Raw genomic sequence first — 23,189 nt, 5'->3', positions numbered from 1 at the left:
AGTAGCTGGGATGACAGGCGCCCGCCACCACGCACAGCTAATTTTTGTATTTTTAGTAGAGATGGGGTTTCACCACGTTGGCCAAGCTGGTCTTAAACTCCTGCCCTAAAGTGATCTGCCTGCCTCAGCCTCCCAAAGTGCTGGGATTATGGGCGTGAGCCACCGTGCCTAGCCTAATCTCTTTAATGATTTATTTCACTGTGCATTTTTAATTTTGTTTTTGTCATCATTGTTTTAAGTGTTTGTTTTAGGGCTTACCACATACATTTTACCTAATCAGAATAAGCTTCAGTTTGTACAATGGCCCGGAGGTGGGAGGCAGCGTCGTGACATTTCAGAAGAGCATAATGCCAGTCACAGAGGGGCTGACACTTTAAGGAATGTAACCCCATGTAGGGCTGGTTGAGGTTAAAGCCTCAGCAGGGGGAGAGGCGGGCTGCCCTGCTGGGACTCTGCCACCACTTGGGTTTGCCCCAGCCAAGAAGGTTCAGGCCCGGCCTCAGAGGTCCTCCTGGGCCTTCCTGTTCTGCTTCTGGTACCACTGTTGTATCTTGCTAGGGAGCGTCTCTGACCAGAACTGCATCCGGGCCTCCCTGAACTTCTGTCTGGCCTGTGGCACCGGGTTGATCTCCAGATATTGTTCCGCCTGGTTGAATCGGGGCCAAGGAGGCAGATTGTTGCTATTGGGGTCCCTGGGTGGGAGGAATGAGTGAGGACCAAGGCTTCCTGTGCTGTCCCCCAGAGGGGCCGACCTGAGCATCCAAGGCCCAAAGCTCCCCTCAGCTCCAGAGGGCGGTGATGAGATTGTGTGAATAGGAAGGTTCTGGGGCTTCCAAAGAAGGGAAATATACAAAGATTGAACAGCCCCTGGTATTGAGATCCCAGGTAGACTCTTCAAATGCAACGTCTAGTCTCCTTACAATAGCCCAGGCAAAAGTGCAGTATCATCCCCATTTATAGATGAAGAGATGGGCTTAGAATGGGTAGGATAACTGGGCAAGTGCCCAGGGCTGGGATTTGGTCCCAGGTCTATCTAGCACCACATCTGACAGCTGAGGCTCTGGTGTTAGACAGAACTGGCTTAAACTCTGCCTCTGCCCCTTCCCCACCATGACACCTCAAGCCTCAGTTTCCTCATGTGTAAAATGGGGCTAGTGAAAATTCCTCTGTAAAGAGTTGCAGTGCTGGGCCCGGTGCTCACGCCCATAATCCCAGCACTTTGGGAGGCCGAGGTGGGTGGATCTGAGGTCAGGAGTTTGAGACCAGCCTGGCCAACATGGTGAAACCCCGTCCCTACTAAAATACAAAAATTAGCCAGGCGTGGTGGCAGATGCCTGTAATCCCAGCTACTCAGGAGGCTGAGACATAAAAATCGCTTGAATGCGGGAAGTGGAGGTTGCAGTGAGCTGAGATTGGGCCACTGCACTCCAGCCTCAGCGACAGAGTGAAACTCTGTCTCAAAAAAAAAAAAAAAAATGGCTGCAGTGAGGATTGAAGGAGATGAATCCCTCTCCCAGCGCTCAGGACACCACAGTCCCTGGCACATAGTATGTGCTCATTAATGGGCAGTTTCATCTTGGTGATGATGGTTTTCCTTTGAGAACCACATTGGCTCATGTCTAAGGAGATTCTGGAGTGGAACTAAAATTGATCAGTTAGACAAAGGAGCTTGGTGGTAGGTAGGTAGCTCTGGGTGTCAGAAGGTAGGGGCAGAGACTGTGCTGTTGGATAAGATATCCATTAGCCTCCTCCCTCCTGCCTCGTCTCACCAGACTGGTCAAGAAGGGTGTCGAGATGGCCAGCATGTCCTCCCGGCTCATCTGCTCCATTGTATCCAAGAGACCCCAGCCCTGTGTGGACACCAAGGCCCTCTCAGTGGAGCCTGACCACTGGCTCACCCCGACTCCCAGCCCTGGGGCAAGAGAGTGTTCACAGCCCTGAGGCCAGAAACTCATTATGGAGCACTTGGCCAAAATGGGGCCTAAAAGTCCACAGACCCAAAAAGATAAACCTCAAATTGGTGGGAGGTGGTGAGCATGGGTGGAGAGAGCAGCCCCAAATACAACAGGCAAGTGGTTAATGGCAGTACCGTAGAGAATGAAAGAATTTCTTCAATGTTTTTTGTTTTTGAGACAGAGACTCCTGTTGCCCAGGCTGGAGTGCAATGGTGCAGTCTCGGCTCACCGCAACCTCCGCCTCCCGGGTTCAAGCTCTTCTCCTGCCTCAGCCTCCGAGTAGCTGGGACTGCAGACGTACGCCACCATGCCAGGCTAATTTTTGTATTTTTAGTAGAGGTGGGGTTTAGCCATGTTGGCCAGGCTGGTCTCAAACTCCTGGCCTCGAGTGATCTGCCTGCCTTGGCCTCTCAAAGTGCCAGGATTAAAGGCATGAGCCACCGCGCCCAGCCTGAGTCTTGCAACTTCTAAGAATCATTCTTAGCAGCAAGTCCTGGACACAGCCTTCCACGCCAGGCAGATCTCCCCAGGTCCTGGGGGCCAGCCAGGTTGGGGTTCCCTTGGTTTCACACATACAACTATAAGTTGACGGTGTGGGGTCAACTTATTGACCAGAGTCTAGGGCACTGACCTAAAAACTTTTACAAGCTTTGTCTTTTGTGAGACAGTGTCTCACTCTGTCACCCAGGTTGGAGTACAGTGGCACAATTTTGGCTCACTGCAGCCTCTGCCTCCTGGGTTCAAGTGATTCTCATGCCTCAGCCTCCTGCATAGCTGGGATTACAGGCATGCACCACCACGCCCAGCTAATTTTTGTATTTTTAGTACAGATGGGGCTTCACCACGTTGGCTGGGCTGGTCTCGAACTCCTGATTTCAAGTGACCCACCCACCTCAGCCTCCCAAAGTACTGGGATTAAAGGCATGAGCCACCACGCCCAGCTCAAGCTTTGTCTTTGAGTGTCAAGATTGCATGAGCCTCTCTCTCACATACCAAGGGACCAATGTGAGGGGATTGATTCCAAAGGGCTAAGTCAGAGGACAAAAGCTATGGACATGAAGATATTCACTGCGCTATTAGCCTCAGTGGTAAAAACTAGAAGTTGCCAGGGCCAGGCACAGCCTCATGCCTGTAATCCCAGTACTTTGGGAGGCCAAGGCTGGTGGATCACCTGAGTTCACGAGTTCGAGACCAGACTGACCAAAATGGAGAAACCTCGTCTCTACCAAAAAAATACAAAAATCAGTCAGGCATGGTAGCAGATGCCTGTAATCCCAGCTACTCAGGAGGCCGAGGCAGGAGAATCGCTTGAACCCAGAAGGCAGAGGTTGCAGTGCGGTGAGCCAAGATCGCAGCATTGCACTCCAGCCTGGGCAACAATAGCAAAACTCCGTCTCAAAAACAAAACAAACAAAAAAAAAAAAACTAGAAGTTGCCTAAATGCCAAGATGAAGGAACAATGTAATGAGACCCTCCATTTGTGGAAGGTTTGCAGTCATTAAAAGAGGTTGTTGGCTGGGTGCAGTGGCTCATGCCTGTAATCCCAGCACTTTGGGAGGTCGAGGCAGGATTGCTTGAGGCCAGGTGCTCTAGACCAGCTTGGGCAACAGAGGGAGACCTGCCTATACAGGCAAAAAAAAAATTAGCAGAGTGTGGTGGCATAGACCTGAGGTCCCAACTACTCAGGAAGCTGGGAGGATTGCTTGGGCCTGAAAGGTTGAGGCAGCAGTGAGTCATGATGGCGCTGCTGCACTGCAGCGTGGATGATGGATCAAGACCCTGTCTCAAAAAACAAACACACAAACAAACAAAAAAAAACGGATTGCTTTGTCTTAGGGTATGCAGTGGGCCAAGATGGAAAAAAAAAAAAAAAAGAAGAAAAGTGAAAAAAATGATTGCTGTGAAGATGGGTAGAAGAATAAGAATGACATAAACAAGATGCTTAGGATGAAAGCACAGTGCTGACACTCTTGTGGGAAGTTCTATGCACCTGGAAAGGACTGGAAGGCACTTGGCTCATGAGGTCCCTGGTGGCTTGATATCCAAAACCTGAGAGTCTTGTCAATCGCTCTGGCACAGAGTCACACTAACCAGTCTCATACAGCCTGATGGATAAACCAGATATCAAGGCAGGAATATGCTGCCCAGATCAGCACTGCCTAGAAGGCCAGTTTGTGCAAAAGCCTGGTTTCCCCAAAAGAAAACATTTGCTTTATTGAAGTGGCTCACGCCTGTAATCCCAGCACTTCAGGAGGCCTGGGCAGGCGGATTACCTGAGGTCAGGAATTCGAGACCAGCCTGGCCAATGTGGTGAAACTTCGTCTCTATAAAAATACAAAAATTAGCCAGGTGTGGTGGCATGTGCCTGTAATCCCAGCTGCTTGGGAGGCTGAGGCAGGAGAATCTCTTGAACCCAGGAGTTGGAGGTTGCAGTGAGCTGAGATCGCACCACTGCACTCTAGCCTGGGTGACAGAGCAAGACTGTCTCAAAAAAACAAACAAACAAACAAAAACAAAACAAAACAGCAACAACAACAAAACAAAGCTGGGTGACCTTGGGCAAGTCCCTCAAACCTTTCTGGGCCTCTGCTTTCTCACCTATCAAATGGGAGTAACAGGAGTGCTCAGCTCACAAGGCTGTAGTGTTGATGCTGGGGTGGGAGGTACTGGCTGGGGCAGGGCCTTGAAGGGCACATGGGTGGGAGGACACTCACCATGGGGATAAGCCAGCTGAACTCATGGTTGTTGACATCCATGAGGAAGGGCATGGAATGGAAGGGCTACTCCTTCAGGTGTTCCTTGGGGCTTTGGGGGAAGACAGTGCCATCAACGGTGTCACCACTCCTGAGAAGCCTGCCCTGCCCATCAGCTTGGATGGGCCCAAGGGCCCCTGTGTGTCCCCTACTATACCATAATGTTATTATCTGGGGGAATGGGGGCGCTGAGTCCTCATTGCCCTCTAAGAACAGTGTCATTATCTTTTTTTTTTTTTTGAGACAGAGTCTTGCTCTGTCCTCACAGGCTGGATTGCTGTGGCATGATCTCGGCTCACTGCAACCTCTGCCTCCTGGATTCAAGTGATTCTCCTGCCTCAGCCTCCTGAGGAGCTGGGATTACAGGTGCCTGCCACCACACCTGGCTAATTTTTCGTATTTTTAGTAGACAGGATATTGTCATGTTGGTCAGTCTGGTCTTGAACTCCTGACATCAGGTGATCAGCCCGCCTCAGCCTCCCAAAGTGCTGGGATTACAGGTGTGAGCCACTGCACACGGCTTATAGTGTCATTATCTATTAAGACCTAACTATGTGCCCAGAGCCACAGGCCTGTAGAATCTGTGGAGTAAAAAGGAAATGAGACAGGGTTTAGAGAGGAAGGTGTTGCAGCATGGGCCAGAGTCTGACAGGGAAGGGTGAAGTAAGCTGAGGCTGGAGCAGGGCCAGGGAATGGGTGGGAAGTGAGGCTGGAGGGATAGCTTCAGGACAGCTCACAGGCCAAAAAAACCAAACCAGGGCATGTGGACGTTAGCAGGATCGCTAATATTTGTATAAGGAGATAATGGCTGAGCTGTGTTTTTCTTTCTTTCTTTTTTTTTTTTTTTGTTTTTCCGGGACGGAATCTTGCTGTGTCACCCAGGCTGGAGTGCAGTGGCGTGATCTCGGCTCACTGCAAGCTCCGCCTACAGGGTTCACACCATTCTCCTCAGCCTCCCGAGTAGCTGGGACTACAGGCACCTGCTGCCACGCCAGGCTAATTTTTTGTACTTTTAGTAGAAACAGGGTTTCACCATGTTAAGCAGGATGGTCTCAATCTCCTGACCTTGTGATCTGCCTGCCTCAGCCTTGAGCTGTGTTTTTCTTTGGACACAGGAGAGACAGGGAATGACCTCAAGTCTGTGGTTGAGAAAATCTCTCCTGGCCATGGGGAGAGGATGGGTTGGGGAGGTTGAGAGGTAGATGCTGTTGTTCTCCATGCAAGAGTCAACATGCCCACGCAGAGGTTCCAGAATCATCTTGTACCCAGTGGTTACGATGCCCAGCCCACTCTGCCTTGGCTGCCATCTGGGGCCAGGTGAGGGAACCGACCCAGCCTTCCAAATCCTGCTCACATTTGCCCCCTCTCCCCCTGATGGCTCTGTCCCTATTCCATCCTGTCCTCTTTCTCCTGGACTCTGCCCTGGTCATTTCACTGGCCTCTTGATCTTCAGGACAGCTCCTTCCAACCCACCTTCTACTCCAAGTAGCTCAACCTTGTCTTTGCCCAACTTCTTCCTGCCCTCTGGATAAAGTCCAGATTCCCAGGCATGGCCCCCACTTCTCCAGTGCCTTCACTTCCTGCCCTGTCCGCTAACCTGAGAGCTTGCTGCAGCAGGACCTGTCACTCTCTCCCACACCTGCAGCCTTTGCAGATGTAGTTCCCACTGTGGCTTCCCCTGGATTCTCTTCACAAGGCCTTACAATGAGGATGTAGGGTGGGGATCTGTAGCCTGAATGGAGAGCTCTCAGGCAGCAGGTGGCTGGGAATGGAGACCCCCTCCACCATGCTGCCTGGGGCAGAGAAGGGTGCTCCTCAAGACCCCACGCTGGAGAAAGGGCCAACGATGATGTGCTTCAGGGTGGCATCCTTCAGGAAGCCCTCCCTGACTGCCCATATGCTGGAATGCAGCAGTTGTTTCCTCTGTTCCTCCTTCATCCTAGTGGGCTCCTCTTTGCTAACAGGAAGTTCCCTGCCAGCAACCCCCGCTACTCTGAGACCCCAGGGCCAGCACAGAGTGGGGTATGGGAGGCACACATAGAGTAAGAGAGGGAAGGAAATGCAGACCTGAGCTACGGGCCAGGGGTGAGACTCGATGATCCCTTGGCTGGTGATGACCCCACTCTGTGTGATGGCTCTGTGGAACAGCCCTGCAGCCACTGGGGACAGGACCTGGGTGCAGTGGAGAGAGCAGGTGGTTGTCAGATGAGGGCAGAGGGGCTGGGAGTTCTGAGACCACCGGAGCCCTCCTGGCCACCACTGCCAGTCTTCTATGGTGACTCACCAGGCCAGAGACAATGCTTCCACTAGCAGATCCACCAAAGACGGTGACAGTTGAAGTCACCCCCGAAGGGAGTGATGTTTCCTTGCACCCAGCGCAGAGCAGCTACCACATCTAGGAAGCCCTGGTTGCCAGGTGCATGCTCATCTCCAGTGCTGGGGGCAGTGTGGGGCAATGCTTAGTTCAGCCTGGCTCCTCGCCAGCCTCTGCAGGTTTGCTTTGAACTAGCCACCAGGGTGCCAGACCCTTCTCTGCTCCCCAGGTCTGGCCTGACTGGGAGCCATGGTTGGCATCTCCAGGGCCTGTTGCTTTTTGTCCTATATCCTGCTGGAACCTGGGCTTCAGCCCAGGAATCAATGCCCTCTACAGGGACCAAGTTCACTGTATAATTCTGGCTTTGGCTGGACTGCTCTCCCAGGGTGGAAGTTTGGGGGGTGCCCTTCTCTGCCCCAGACAGCATGGGTAAGCAGCCCTCCATTCAGGCTCCAGCCCCCAGCCTAGATCCCCAGCTGCTCTGGTGAGCTGGCCTCTCCCTGGTGCAGGCAGTGCTCTGGCCAGGCCGGTCATCTTACCTGAAGAAGCCAAGGACCCCAAGGCGGTACTGGACTGTAACCACGACCACATCCCCATAGGCAGCCAGGGCTGATTCATCATAGGAGGTGGCAGCGCCAGTTATCAGAGAGCCTCCATGGACCCATACCATGACCTGCAGAGGTGGCCATGGGGCAGTGACCCCCAAGCTCCTGAGACCTCAGCTGCCCACCTGCCAGCCCAGGGCAGTCTCAGGACCTCTAGGGTGCTTTGGAAACAGGGACGGGGAGGGGAAAGGTGGGAGTAGTGGAGCTGGATTGGGTGGACGGGGCCCTCTGGGGTGCCTACCAGCCTACTGGCCCCTGCGGTGGCCTCAGCTGGGCTATAGATGTTGAGGACCAGGCAGTCCTCTGAAAAAGAGAAGATCTGCTGTTTTCCGTTGAGGACAAATCTGCTGTTGTTCATGCTCTCCACGTCTTGTAGGTACCTGTGGCCAAGGGTGGGCCTGAGGTCGAGTTGTTCAATCCCACAAGCCCCAGCAGCAGGATTCCCCCAGTAACCTGCCGGTTTGCCCGCCTCCACTAGCACTACTCACATAGGGGGCGCACTGCTGGCGTCCCGCACACCCTCCCAGGGCTATGCTGGGCATGGGGCTGAGAACTAGTCAGGCCCCAGTGGTGGCTGGGCAAATGGAATGCCCAGGAAGACATTCACAAGGCGGTCTGTGCCCTTCACGCCCACCTGCCAGCCTCACACACGACCCAGGGTGGTATGTACTTCAGGCTGAGCAACTTCGGGCCCTGAGGGTAGGACAGAGAGGCCATGGGGTGAGTTTGCAGCTCCCATGAGGGGAAGGAGTGAAAGACAAACACTCGGGCTGTTCTCAGTACTTACCACACAGCACCTTGGTAACCTTCCCAGCAAGCTGGTGAGCCTGGTCTTAGGTTGACTCCCAATTTCCTCCTCCCTGCCTGCCTGAGAGTCACTACCACTCCACTCCAGGCCAGACTGGGCCTGCCACTGGGGCCTTGAGCCTTGGGGCCAGCCACTTACCCATTTGTTTGTTTGTTTGTTTGTCTGTTTGTTTGTTTGTTTTTGAGACGGAGTCTCGCTCTGCCGCCCAGGCTGGAGTGCAGTGGCCGGATCTCAGCTCACTGCAAGCTCCGCCTCCCGGGTTTACGCCATTCTCCTGCCTCAGCCTCCCGAGTAGCTGGGACTACAGGCGCCCGCCACCTCGACCGGCTAGTTTTTTGTATTTTTTTTTAGTAGAGACGGGGTTTCACTGTGTTAGCCAGGATGGTCTCGATCTCCTGACCTCGTGATCCGCCCGTCTCGGCCTCCCAAAGTGCTGGGATTACAGGCTTGAGCCACCGTGCCTGGCCCATTTGTTGGTTTTTATTTTTGTTTTTGAGACAGGGTCTAGCTCTGTTGACCAAGCTGGAGTGTAGTGGCACGATCTTGGCTTACTGCAACCTCTGACTCCTAGGTTCAAGCAATTCTAGGACCTCAGCCTCCCAAGTAGCTGGGATTACAGGTGCGCACCACAACGCCTGGCTAATTTTTGTATTTTTAGTAGAGACAGGGTTTCACCATGTTGGCCAGGCTGGTCTTGAACCCCTGACCTCAAGTAATCCATCTACCTGGGCCTCCCAAAGTGCTGGGATTACAGGCATCAGCCATCACGCCTAGCCCTGAATTATTTTTTAAAATATAGAGACGGGGTCTCATTATGTTGCTCAGGCTGGTCTGAAACTCCGGGGCTCAAGCAATCCTTTCATCTCAGCCTCCCCAAGTGCTGGGATTACAGGTGTGAGCCATCGTGCCCAGCTGGCACCACCATGTTTCTTGTACGGCCTGCAGAACTGTGGGTTAAACTTTTCTTTGTGAATTACCCAGCTTCATGTATTGTTTTACAACAACACAAATGGACTAAGACTGGAGGACTGTCTCTCCCAGGCTAGATAATTCCTAGAGATAGGAGGCAGCTCTCTGGGGAGTTGGAATTGGCAGGCAACTCTCTAGGGAGCAAATGCAAACCAGTCCAGAGCCACATCCCAACCACCTCCTTTATACAGCTCTCAGCTCCTGGCTGCCATCAACCAGCCGTAATCACCACAGAGTCAGGTACCAGGAAGCTGGGGACAGCCCCTTTTCCCAGAGCCTGCTGCCAATCATAAACCTGTTTAGCCTGCCTTGCCTACTCCTTCCCGTGGAAACCATGGCAAAAGGGCTTGCCCACATTTCCCCCCTGCTCCCTCTGCCTCCTGGCCGATGCCACCTGGTGCTTCCCTTTGTGGCCTTGTATGGCATGGCCTGCTTCCTGTTCACAGGGAACTATGAGCAAACTCCTTCCTTCCTGATGGTCATTTGCATATCTGCTTGTCTTACCATACTTGATTAAAACAAATCTCGGCTGGGCCCAGTGGCTCACACCTGTAATCCCAGCACTTTGGGAGGCCAAGGCGAGCGGATCACGAGGTCGGGAGGTTGAGACCATCCTGGCTAACACAGTGAAACCCCGTCTCTACTAAAAATACAAAAAATTAGCCGGGCATGATGGCGGGCACCTGTAGTCCCAGCTACTCGGGAGGCTGAGGCAGGAGAATGGTGTGAACCCTGGAGGCGGAGCTTGCAGTGAGCCGAGATTGCGCCACTGCACTCCAGCCTGGGGGACACAGCCCGAGACTCCGTCTCAAAAAAAAAAAAAAAAAATCTCAGGCCCCCTTGAAACATGAAGACAGGCCAGGCCTGGTGGCTCACGCCTGTAATCCCAGAACTTTGGGAGACCGAGGTGCGTGGATAACCTGAGCTCAGGAGTATGAGACCAGCCTGGCCAACATGGTGAAACCCCATCTCCACTAAAAATACCGAAATTAGCTGGGCGTGGTTGCAGGCGCCTGTAATCCCAACTACTCAGGAGGCTGAGGCAGGAGAATCGCTAGAATCCAGGAGGCGGAGGTTGCAGTGAGCCGAGATCGCGCCATTGCACTCCAGCCTGGGCAACAAGAGTGAAACTCCATCTCAAACAAACAAACAACAATAACAACAAAAACAAATATAGCAAGAGCAGAGCACCTGCCCAGAGAGAATGCACAACCCTCGGTCTGCCTCCAAACAGGACTCTTTCCTGAGCGGTCTGCCCACTGCTCCCTGTACCTGTCTCACTCTTGACTTCGCCACACCAAGTCCCTCTGCAGGCCCAGCACGTGTGTCTTACCAGTGGCTATGGCAGGGCATGCCAGGAGCAGACAGGCTACCACGATAAGGACCCCAGACTCCACTCTCACTGCTGTCTCCATTCTCCTGGGGCTTTCTTCCTTCTGGTGGGTTCGTGGTCTCGCTGTCAGGAGTAAAGTTGCAGACCTTCGGGGTGAGTGTTACAGCTCCTAAAGGCACTACCTCTGGAGTTGTTCGTTCTTTCCGGTGGGTTCGTGGTCCCGCTGGCTTCGTGGTCCCGCCGGCTTCCGGGGTGAAGCTGCAGACCTTTGCAGTGAGTGTTACGGCCCCTAAAGGCAGCGTGGACCCAAAGAGCAAGCAACAGCAAGACTTATTGCAGAGTGAAAGAACAAAGCTTCCATAGTGTGGAAGGTGGACCCAAGCAGGTTGCCACTGCTGGCTCGGGCAGCCTGCGTTTATTCACTTATCTGACCCCCAACCACAGCCTGCTGATGTGTAAGAGAGCTGATTGGTCCGTTTTAACAGAGTGCTGATTGGTGCGTTTACAATCCTTGAGCTACACAGAGTGCTAGACGGAAAGTTCTCTAAGTCCCCACTAGGTTAGCTGGATACGGAGTACCAACTGGGGAATTTACAAACCCTGAGCTAGACACAGAGTGCTGATTGGTGTATTTACAATCCCTTAGCTAGACATAAAGGTTCTCCAAGTCCCCTCTAGACTCAGGAGCCCAGCCCACCTAGTGGATACCGCACCGGGGCCGCCGGCGGAGCTGCCTGCCAGTCCCGCGCGGTGCACCCGTACTCCTCAGCTCCTGGGCGGTTGATGGGACCGAGCGCCGCGGAGCCGGGGCAGCGCTCGTTGGGGAGGCTCGGGCCGCGCGGGAGCCCACCACGAGGTGGGGTTCGGGCATGGCGGGCTGCAGGTCTCGAGCCCTGCCCCACCGGGAGGCGGCAGAGGCCCGGCGAGAATTCGAGCGCGGTGCATGCGGGCAGGCAGTGCTAGGGACCCGGCACAACCTCTGCAGCTGCTGGCCCTGGTGCTAAGCCCCTCACTGCCCTGGGCCGACGGCGCCAGCCAGCCGCTCCGTGTGCGGGGCCCGCCAAGCCCACGCCTGCGCCTGCCGGAACTCGCGCTGGCCCGCGAGCGCCGCGCGCAGCCCCGGTTCCCGCCCGCGCCTCTCCCTCCACACCTCCCCGCAAGCAGAGGGAGGCGGCTCTGGCCTCCGCCAGCCCAGAGAGGGGCTCCCACAGTGCCGGGCGGGCTGAAGGGCTCCTCAAGCGCCGCCAGAGTGGACGCCGTGGCCGAGGAGGCACCGAGAGCGAGGGCAGCTAGCACGTTGTCACCCCTCACTGGGATTACAGGCATTAGCCACCACGCCCAGACGAAGATCCGGTTGTTTAAAGGAGCCTAGCAGGCCAAGTGTAGTGGCTTGTGTCTGTAACTCCAGCACTTTGAGAGGCTGAGGTGGGTGGGTGGATCACTTGAGCCCAGCAGTTCAAGACCAGCCTAGGCAACATGGTGAAATCCTCTCTCTACAAAAGATACAGAAATTATCTGGGCATAGTGGTGCGTGCCTGTAGTCCCAGCTATTTGGGAGGCTGAGGCAGTAGGATGATTGAGCCTAGGGAGTTGAGGCTACACTGAGCTGTGATGGCACCACTGTACTCCAGCCTGGTCAACAGGGCAAGACCCTGCCTCAAGAAAATGAAATAATAAAAAAAAAGAACCTGGCATTTATCTTGCTCTCTCTCTTGCCATGTGATGACATCATCTGCCACGATTGTAAGCTTTCTACGGCCTCACCAGAAGCTGAGCAGGTGCTAGCACCATGCTTGTACAGCCTGCAGAACTGTGAGGCAAATAAACCTCTTTTCTTTATAAATTACCCAGTCTCAAGACTTTCTTTCCTTTCCTTTTCCTTTTCTCCTTCCTTCCTTCCTTCCTTCCTTCCTTCCTTTCTTCTTTCTTTCCTTCTTTCTTGTTTCACTATTGTTGCCCAGACTGGAGTGCAATGGCACTATCTTGGCTCATCGCAAACTTGGCCTCTTGGGTCAAGCAATTCTCCTGCCTCAGCCTCCCGAGTAGCTAGGATTATAGATGCCCACCACCACGCCCAGATAATTTTTTTTGTATTTTTAGTAGAGATAGGGTTTCACCATATTGGCCAGGCTGTTCTTGAACTCCTGACCTCAGGTGATCCACCCACCTTGGCCTCCCAAAGTGCTGGGATTACAGGCGTGAGCCACCTCGCCTGGCACCAGGTATTTATTTATACCAATACAAAATGGACTAACACAGGGCCAGTGTCCAGTCTTGCCTACTAGGGCTGCGCCTGAGCCTTGATGTGGGGTTGGGGGAACTGATGTTGATTTTTTTCTTAAATTGAAATTCACATACAATTAACTATTAAAAAGCATACAATTCAGTGGCAATTAGTGTATTCCAAATGTTATGCAACTACCACATTTCTAGTCACAAAAATGGTTTCATCACCCCAGCAAAAACACTGTAACTATTAAAGGCTGGATGGAGGCCGGGCGCGGTGGCTCAAGCCTGTAATCCCAGCACTTTGGGAGGCCGAGACGGGCGGATCACGAGGTCAGGAGATCGAGACCATCCTGGCTAACACGGTGAAACCCCGCCTCTACTAAAAATACAAAAACTAGCCGGGCGAGGTGGCGGCGCCTGTAGTCCCAGCTACTCGGGAGGCTGAGGCAGGAGAATGGCGTAAACCTGGGAGATGGAGCTTGTAGTGAGCTGAGATCCGGCCACTGCACTCCAGTCCAGGCGACAGAGCGAGACTCCGCCTCAAAAAAAAAAAAAAAAAAAAAAAAAGGCTGGATGGAGTGGCTCACACCTGTAATCCCAGCAGATTGGGAGGATGAGGTGGGTGGATCACCTGAGGTCAGGAGTTCCAGACCAGCCTGGCCAACATGGTGAAACCCAGTCTCTACTAAAAATACTAAAATCAGCTGGGCCTGGTGGCATGTGCCTGTCATCCCAGCTACTCAGGAGGCTGAGGCAGGAAAATCGCTCGAACCCGGGAGGCAGAGGTTGCAGTGAGCCGAGATCACGCCACTGCACTCCAGCCCGTGTGAAAGAACGCGACTCTGTCTCCAAACAAAAAACCATAAAGACAATCATGGCCCCTGGCAGGGCTGCCCTTGGCCATCATTCAAGATAGCAAGAGCAGACCGGTGCAGCAGCTCATGCCTGTAATCCCAGCACTTTGGGAGGCCAAAGCAGGTGGGTCACTTGAGGTCAGGCCTTTGAGACCAGCCTGGCCAACATGGTGAAACCCCATCTCTGCTAAAAATACAAAAATTAGCCAGCCATGGTGGCAGGTGCCTGTAATCCCAGTTACTCAGGAGGCTGAGGCAGGAGAATCGCTAGAATCCAGGAGGCGGAGGTTGCAGTGAGCCGAGATCGCGCCATTGCACTCCAGCCTGGGCAACAAGAGTGAAACTCGATCTCAAACAAACAACAACAACAACAACAAAACAACAAATATAGCGAGAGCAGAGCGCCTGCCCAGAGAGAATGCACAACCCTTGGTCAGCCTCCAAACGGGACTCTTTCCTGAGCGGTCTGCCTCCTGCTCCCTGTCCTGTCTCAATCTTGACTCTTCCACACCAAGTCCCTCTGCAGGCCCAGCAGGTTTGTCTTACCAGTGGCTGTGGCAGGGCATGTCAGGAGAAGACAGGCCACCCCAACCAGGACCCTGGACTCCACTCTCACTTCTGTCTCCATTCTCCTTATAACTAGTTGGACAGAAGCTTCAGAAGGTGGAATAAGATCCCTGTCCTTCAGCACAACCAATCTCTAAAGGGCTGTGCTATATAACCTCCCTGGACAGCCCTGCTTAGCTGGTGGCCAGCCCCTAGACCCAATGCCTCATGCTCAGGCTAAGCCAGACGCAGGGCTGGATGAGTACCCTGCAGAGGCCTGGATGATATGACAGCCCTTCCCGACCCACTGTTTTCAAATTCCAGCTCTCCTGATTTGGTGATCTCCATGAAATCCCGTGCCTTCATCTCAAGATGACCACATCACTGACCCGAGGAAGTGGGGGCCAGTGACCCTGGGGTGCCACTCTGAGTGGGCAACCTGGCCTGAGGTGTGGGCTTGATATGATTAGGATGTTTTGTCCCCTCCAAATCTCATGTTGAAATGTGAAAGAAAATAGAACAGTGATGATAATAGGACCCACCTCATAGCACTGAAGTGAGGGTACATGTTTCATGTGTATGCATGTATGTGTGTGTGTGTGTGTGTGTGTGAGAAAACATGAGGCTTGGGACTGGGTGTGGTGGCTCATACCTGTAATCCCAGTGCTTTAGGAGGATGGGGCAGGAGGATCACTTGAGCCCGGGAGTTTGAGACCAGCCTGGGCAACACAGGCAGGGAGACACGTCTCTAGAAAAAATTAAAAAATGAGCCAGGTGTGATGGTGCATGCCTGTGGTCCCAGCTATATGGGAGGTTGAGGTGAGAGGATCACTTGAGCCCAGGTTGTCAAGACTTCCGTGAGCTGTGATAATGGCACTGCACTGTAGCCTGGGCTATAGAGTAAGACAAAGAAGGAAGGGAAACGGAAGGGAAGGCGAAGGGAAGGGGAAGGGAAGGGGAAGAGGAAGGGAAGGGAAGGGGAAGGGAAGGGGAAGGGAGGGGGAAGAGGAAGGGAAGGGGAAGGGGAAGGGAAGGGGAAGGGAGGGGAGGGGAGGGGAGGGGGAAGAGAGGGAAGGGAAGGGAAGGGAGAGAGAAAGGAGAGAGAGAAAGAAAGAAAAAGAGAGAAAGAGAAAAAGAAAAATAGAGAAAGAGAAAGAGAGAAAGAAAGAAAGGGGAGAGGGGAGAGGAGCAGAGGGGAGGGCGGGGGAGGCGAGGGGAGGGGAGGGACTTGGAACCAGAACTGATGGAAACCTGCTCTTGACTGAGGCGGGGATCTGCAGGGCATCTGTCTCTCTGCTGGCTTAGGAGACTCCCACCCCAAGGGAGAGCAGGACTCACTTCTGGGCCTCAGTGTCAGGAACATGGCTGGCTGGGAGTAGGCGGTAGGAGGATGGATAGATATGTGCTGGTCCAGTGAAGGACAGAGTGAGACTTGTGCCGAAACACGATGCCAGATCCTCTTCCGGGGCTCCAGCTGGCACCCAGAGCTGAAGAGAAAGGCTTTAGGATGAAACTTGCCTTCTGCCAAAAATAACCAGTGCCAGCTGGGCATTGTGGCATAAGTCTATAGTCCCAGCTACTCAGGAGGCTGAGGCAGGAGGATTTCTTGAACCCAGGAGCTTGAGGCCAGCTTGAGCAACATAGCAAGACTCTGTCTCAAAAAAAAAAAAACACAAAACATTGCAGCTTCCTGAATCATCCCGGCAGCCTGGGGTAGGCTTTGCTTTTCAGAGCTGCCTCCAGACCTTTGTCTTTCCCTTCTCCACCTTCCTCTTCTTGTTGCCATCATAGCCCTGCCACCCCCCAGCCACACACCCTCTTGATCATTTGCTGGAGATTTTAGCACCTGGCTCTGGCATGCTTTCCACCTTCAACACTCAAATCAAGGCACCTGGATCTCTTCTCGGCCCACAATCTTACCTTCCATCTTCAGGTATGGATGCTGTAAGGAGAGATCTCCATCTGCTCCCAAGGCCAAGTTTCCCAACTCCCTGCAGCTAGGTCTGCCCTCCCTCCTAGCACTGCAGATGGGCCAACCAGGGTCAGGACTAGGGTGAGACAGGCCAGCAAGACACCCAGGGCATAAAAGTTAGAGCCACTCACCCCCGGGGTCATACCAGTAGAGGGTCAGCACCTGAGAATGAGTGCCTTCTAAATTTTACGCTTGCTTGTCTTGCTCTAGTCCCAGCTCTTGGACCTACCCATGGACATTAGACCCTGGTCCCCTCCCACATCCTCAGGGCTATCTCTTTGGCAGCAGCATCCCTCTCATCAGCTGCAAACACAGCTTCTGTGTAAATGCCACCATACAAAGCCTGCCTTGACCCCTTTGCCCTCTAGCTATTGCTCCATTCTTCTGTTTTTCTTTCCCTCCTTCCTTCCTTCCTTCCTTTCTCTCTCTCTTTCTTCTTCTTCTTCTTCTTTTTTTTTTTTGGAGACAGGGTTTCACTCTGTCACCCAGGCTAGAGTACAATGGTATGATCTTGGCTCACTGCAACCTCGATCTCCTGGGTTCAAGTGATCCTCCCACCTTGGCCTCCCAAGTAGCTGGGACTACAGGTGCATGCGTGCCATTATGCCTGGCTAACTTCTTATTTTTTGTATTTTTTGTAGAGATGGAATCTCCCTGTGTTGTCCAGGCTGGTCTTGAACTCCTGGGCTCAAGCAATCCTCCTTCCTCCACTTCCCAAAGTGCTAGGATTATAGGGGTAAGCCACCACACCTGGCCCTTCTGTTCTTATTTCTAGCAAAGCTAGTCATCCACCTTTGCTGTCTCCAGTTTCTCTCCTTCCAGTCTCCCCCAGCAGTTGCTCTTGACGTCCACCCAACAGCATGGCCTCTTGTTGATTCAATGTCTCCCATCCAACTCACTGTGGCCCCAGCCATCCTCCCAGCCTCCTGCCTTGGTAGATGCTAACTCTGCCCTTAATTCTCATGCCCTAATTAATACCTGTGCTGTGGCTGCTAAGAGGTCCCTAGCTCCTCCCAGCTCAGAGTCCAGTGCCAAAGTTCTTTTACATTAACAGGTCAACTTCTTCCAAATCCCTGGGCTGCTGTCCGTGACTACTGGGGTGAACATGCCCATGTATTCCACCATTTATTCTGCTATCATTCAGAGGTCTTGGCATTGATGATGACTGAGGGAATCATAAAAATGTGAAATGAAGGCCAGGCATGGTGGCTCACACCTGTAATCCCAGCACTTTGGAAGGCTGAGGCAGAAGGATCACTTGAGCTCAGGAGTTTGAGACCAGCCTGGGTAACAGTTAGACCCTACGTCTATGGAATTTATTTATTTATTTTTATTTTATTTCATTTTTTTAACTTTTTTTTTTTTTGAGACAGAGTCTCCCTCTTCGCCTAGGCTGGAGTGCAGTGGCATGATCTCGGCTCACTGTAAGCTCCGCCTCCCGGATTCACGCTATTCTCCTGCCTCAGCCTCCCGAGTAGCTGGGACTACAGGCGCCCGCCACCACGCCCGGCTAATTTTTTTTGTATTTTTAGTAGTGACGGGGTTTCACTATGGTCTCGATCTCCTGACCTCGTGATCCGCCCGCCTCGGCCTCCCAAATTGCTGTGATTACAGGCGTGAGCCACCACACCTGGCCTATTTTTTATTTTTTAGCTAGGCTGGTGGTGCATGCCTTTGGTTGCAGCTACTCAGGAGGCTGAGATGGGAGGATTGCCTGAGCCTACTGAAGTCAGGGCTGCAGTAAGCCATAATCATGCCACTGCACTCCAGCCTGGATAATAAAGGGAGACTGTCTCAAGAAAAAAAAAGTGAAAGGAAAAGAAAAGTCATCTCAGGAGCACATTTATGTGTGTGTGAGGAAATGTTACATATATAGTAAATGTAGAGAGATGGAGACACACACAGAGAAAGAGTCAGAAGCAGAGACTAAAAGTCCAAGGAACCAATTGCAATGAGATGCCACTACACACCCATTAAAAAAAAATCAGGGTCAGGTGTGATGGCTCACACCTGTAATCCTAGCAATTTGGGAGGCTCAGGCAAGAGGATAGCTTGAGCCCAGAATTTTGAGATTAGCCTGGGCAAAATAATGAGATCCCATCTCTACAATTTTTTTATTTTTTAAATTTTTTCATACGGAGACTCACTTGGTCGCCAGTCTGGAGTGCAGTGGCACAATCTCAGCTCACTGCAACCTCCAACTCCTGGGTTCAAGCAATTCTCCTCCTCAGCCTCCCCAGTAGCTAGGACTACAGGTTCACACCACCACCCCCAGCTAATTTTTGTATTTTTAGTAGAGACGGGATTTCACCATGTTGGCCACGACGGTCTCAATCTCCTGACCTCGTGATCTGCCTGCCTCAGCCTCCCAAAGTGCTGGGATTACAGGCATGAGTGACTGTGCCCTGCCACAGAATTTTTTAAAATGCCTGTATTGCTGGCTACTCAGGAGGCTGAAGTGGGAGGATTCCTTGAGCCCAGGAGTTCAAGGTTATAGCGAGCTATGATCATGCCACTGCACTCTATCCTTCGTGACAGAGAGACCCTGACTCTAAAAAAACAAAAACAAAAACCCGAAAAAATCAGATTTAAGGTCCATAAGACCAAGTGTTGGTGAGGATAGAAAGCATCTGGAGCCCTCACGGATGGCTGATAGGGTTGCAAAAATGACATAGTCATTTTGGAAAACAGTTTGGCATTTTATTTAAAAAAAAATTCTGGCAGGGCACAGTGGCTCATGCCTGTAATCCCAGCACTTTGGGAGGCCAAGATGGGCAGATCACTTGAGGTCAGGAGCTCAAGACAAGCCTGGCCAACATGGTGAAATCTCGTCTCTACTAAAAATACAAAAAATTAGCCGAGCGTGGTGACGGGCACCTATGATCCCAGCTACTAGGGAGGCTAAGGCAGGAGAATCACTTGAAACTGGGAGGTGGAGGTTGCAGGGAGCCGAGATCATGCCACTGCCCTCCAGCTTAGGTGACAGAGCAAGACTCCGTCACGAAAAAAAAAAAACCATCTATTTATTTATTGTGTAGTGTGGATATTTATTTATTTATTTAGAGAATCTTGCTCTGTCATTCAGGTTGGAGTGCAGTGGTGCAATCTCGGCTCATTGCAACCTCCGCCTTGTAGATTCAAGCAATTCCCATGCCTTAGCCTCTCAAGAAGCTGGGATTACAGGCATGTGCCACCATGCCCGGCTAATTTTTGTATTTTTAGTAGAGACGAGGTTTTACCATGTTGGCCAGGCTGGTCTTGAACTCCTGACTTCAGGTGATCCTCCCACCTCAGCCTACCAAAGTGCTGGGATTACAGGTGGCCTAGTATATATCTTGAAATAAGAGGCATTTTCTTTAAAAGTGAAACACACCCTTGCCATATGACCCAGAATGGCATTATATGGTGAGTGCCCACTCTCAGCTATCTACCCCAAAGAAATGAAAGGCTTGTCTGAAAATGTTCATGGCAGCTTTATAAAAATACCCCCAAAATGGAAGTCACTCAAATGTGCACCCACTGATGAATTAATACAATTGCGTATATTGGCGAGGCACAGTGGCTCACTTCTATAATCCCAGCACTTGGGGAGGCTGAGGTGGGAGGATTGTTTAAGCCCAGGAGTTCAAGACCAGCTTGAGCAACATAGCAAGACCCTGTCTCTAAAGAAAAGGAAAGGGGATATATTTAATACATGGAATACCACTCTGCGATAAAAGAAAAGAACTAACTGGTTGAATTTCAAAAACACAATTGACAGAAGCCAATCGCAAGTTATTTCATTTATATAATTAGTACTATCATATTAATTTATCCTTTGTATTATTTCATTTATATTCTAGAAAACGCAAACTATAGCAACGGAATGCAATTTGGTGGTTGCTTAAGAGCATGGATCAGGACAATGATTGACTGCAAAAGGACTTGAGGGAATTTTGGAGTGATAGAAACATTCTAGGCCGGGCACGGTGGCTCAAGCCTGTAATCCCAGCACTTTGGGAGGCCGAGACGGGCGGATCACGAGGTCAGGAGATCAAGACCATCCTGACTAACATGGTGAAACCCCGTCTCTACTAAAAAATACAAAATACAAAAAACTAGCCGGGCGAGATGGCGGGCGCCTGTAGTCCCAGCTACTGGGGAGGCTGAGGCAGGAGAATGGCGTAAACCTGGGAGGCGGAGCTTGCAGTGAGCTGAGATCTGGCCACTGCACTCCAGCCTGGGCGACAGAGCGCCAGACTCCGTCTCAAAAAAAAAGAAACATTCTAAAACTCCACATGGTGGTGTTTGCACGTCTTATACAGTCACTCAAAGTAATCAAACTGTACACTGAAAATGGGTGAGTTTAGGCCGAGCACAGTGGTTCACATCTGCCTGTAATCCTACCAATTTGGGAGGCCTAGATGGAAAGACCACTTGATCCTAGGAGTTGGAGACCAGCTGGGTAACCTAGTAAGACTTCATCTCTACCAAAAATAAAAAAATAAAAAAAAACTTAAGTTATCCAGCCATGGTGGCGTGTGCCTGTGGTCCTGGCTACTTGGGAGGCTAAGGTGGGGGATGGCTTGAGCCCAGGAGGTGGACGCTGCAGTAAGCTGTGATTGTGCCACTGCATTCCAGCCAAGGTGACAGAATGAGATCTTGTCTAAAAAAAAAAAAAAAAAAGGGCGGGGGCAGGTAAATTTAATTGTAAGTTGTTTAACTATAAAGCTGTTAAAAAGTAACTATTAGGTCTAAACAGTAATCCTGGGAACCGACTTTGGGAAAGTATATTGTACATCTGCAGAACTGAAAAACATACAGAGACATGCATGCAGCTGGTGCTCTATAAACGCTTTCAGAATGTAGTGGGAACATTATGCACCAATCAGTGTTCATTGAAAGTCTCCTCCCTCTCGCAAGTAAGCCCAGGCTTAATATTATCCTTTTCTGCCACCTGGTGGCCAAAATGGGCAATGTGGGTGTTCTGGTCTTTCACTCCTAACTTCAAAAGGCCTTAGTTGGGCTTAAGGGCCGTGGATGGAAAAGAAGGGGGAGACTTTCCGCCTGGAAAACCGGTGCCCTGAGAGGCAAGTTGGTCAGAGGTGGAGCATATAAGGGGATCGTTAGGGTCTATGGGACAGGAATACAGCCTCTTAATGACAGAGAATATACTTTGGTGAAACCAAGATGCTGCTTGAACACAGTTGGCCACCTTTGCACACTGAGATAAAATATGAGGTTTTTTGCAGAGCGAGGCAGGAGAAAAGTTTAGGGACAACAATGAGGTAAGTAGGAAAATAATCATGTGGACACACACGGTGAGTTCGGGGATGCTCAGGGGGTTGAAAGGTTGGCAGGGGAATTCTGAAAGACGAGAGGACATCTCCCTGGATAGAGAGGTCCCTGGGAGCCAGGGGACAGGAATCTCTTGGCAAGTGTGCTAATATCCTGCGAGTATGGGCCTTACAGTGTCTGTAGAACCACTGAGAAGAACAGCAAACTTCAGGAGACGGGCCACTGAGGAAGCAGCTTGGCTTTCCTGGCCACTGTGCAGGCAGCCCAGGCTCAGGGGCCTATGGACAAGCCCAGTCTTGCTTCTTACAAAAGCGGGGTGAGTCACCTCTGCAGGACATCGATAGTTGGGTGGGTGGCTTGTTTTAACTCTTTTTTTTTTTTTTGAGGTGGTGTCTTGTGCTGTTGCCCAGGCTGGAGTGTAGTGCTGTGATCTCGGTGCACTGCAACCTCCGCCTCCCGGGATCAAGCCATTCTCCTGTCTCAGCCTCCTGAGTAGCTGGGATTATAGTCGCCTGCCACCATGCCTGTCTAATTTTTGTATTTTTAGTGGAGATGGGGTTTCACCATGTTGGCCAGGCTGGTCTTGAACTCCTGAACTCAGGTCATCCCCCACCTTGGCCTCCCAAAAGTGCTGGGATTACAGATGTGAGCCACCACAGCCAGCCCGAGGTTGCCATCTATTAACCGGAGAACAAGTTCTTGCCAGACACTAAATCTGCTGGCACCTTAATCCTCGATGTCCAAGCCTCCAGAACTGTAAACAATACATTTCTTTTGTTATAAGACACCCAGTTTATAATAGTAACCTATAGTATTTTATTTAAGTTTTATATCAGTAGAGGAAATTATTTTTTGAGACAGGGTCTTGCTGTGTTGCCCAGGCTGGAGTGTAGTGGTACTATCACTACTCACTCTGGCCTGACCTCAGTGATTTGCCTGCCTCAGCCTTCTGAGTAACTGAGACTACAGGTGTGTGCCACCACATCCAAATAATTTTTGTATTTGTTGTAGAGATGGCATTTCTCCATGCTGCCTAGGTTGGTCTCGAACTCCTGGGCTCAAGCTCAGGAGGCCCACCTCAGCCTCCAAAAGTGCTGGGATTACAGGCATGAGCCACCACACCGGCCTAACTGGTAATATTTATTTATTTATTTACTTATTTTTGAGGCAGGGTCTCTCTCTGCCACCCAGACTGGACCGCAGTGGTGCAATCTCGGCTCACTGCAACCTCTGCCTCCTGGGTTCAAGTGATTTGCGTGTCTCAGCCTCCTGAGTAGCTGACATTCTAAGTGTGCACCACAAAGCCTGGCTAATTTTTGTATTTTTAGTAGAGACAGGGTTTCACCATGTTGGCCAGGCTGGTCTCAAACTCCTGGCCTCAAGTGATCCGCACACCTCGGCCTCCCAAAGTGCTGGGATTATAGGTGTGGGCCATTGCACCCATCCTAACTGGTAGTATTTTTGCTATAGCAACTGAATGGACTAAGACACTAGGATTCTGGTATCCAGGTTTCCTTTTGGCCACTCACAGATATAGGATCACTTGGGGCTTGTGGAGAGGCAGATAGAGGCTC

At 51.6% G+C, this 23,189-nt stretch overlaps 1 pseudogene; it reads right to left on the bottom strand.

The window, feature by feature from the left end:
• Nucleotides 1–499: 499 nt before the first annotated feature.
• LOC117088611 lies at nucleotides 500–10,942 on the bottom strand (annotated as a pseudogene).
• Nucleotides 10,943–23,189: the final 12,247 nt, after the last annotated feature.

The sequence above is a fragment of the Trachypithecus francoisi genome, unplaced genomic scaffold (assembly GCF_009764315.1).
Source record: "Trachypithecus francoisi isolate TF-2019V2 unplaced genomic scaffold, Tfra_2.0 Lachesis_group10, whole genome shotgun sequence".
Classification (NCBI taxonomy): Eukaryota; Metazoa; Chordata; class Mammalia; order Primates; family Cercopithecidae; genus Trachypithecus; species Trachypithecus francoisi.
The sequence above is the reverse complement of the archived record's forward strand: the minus strand, read 5'-3'. Positions and strand labels throughout refer to the sequence as shown.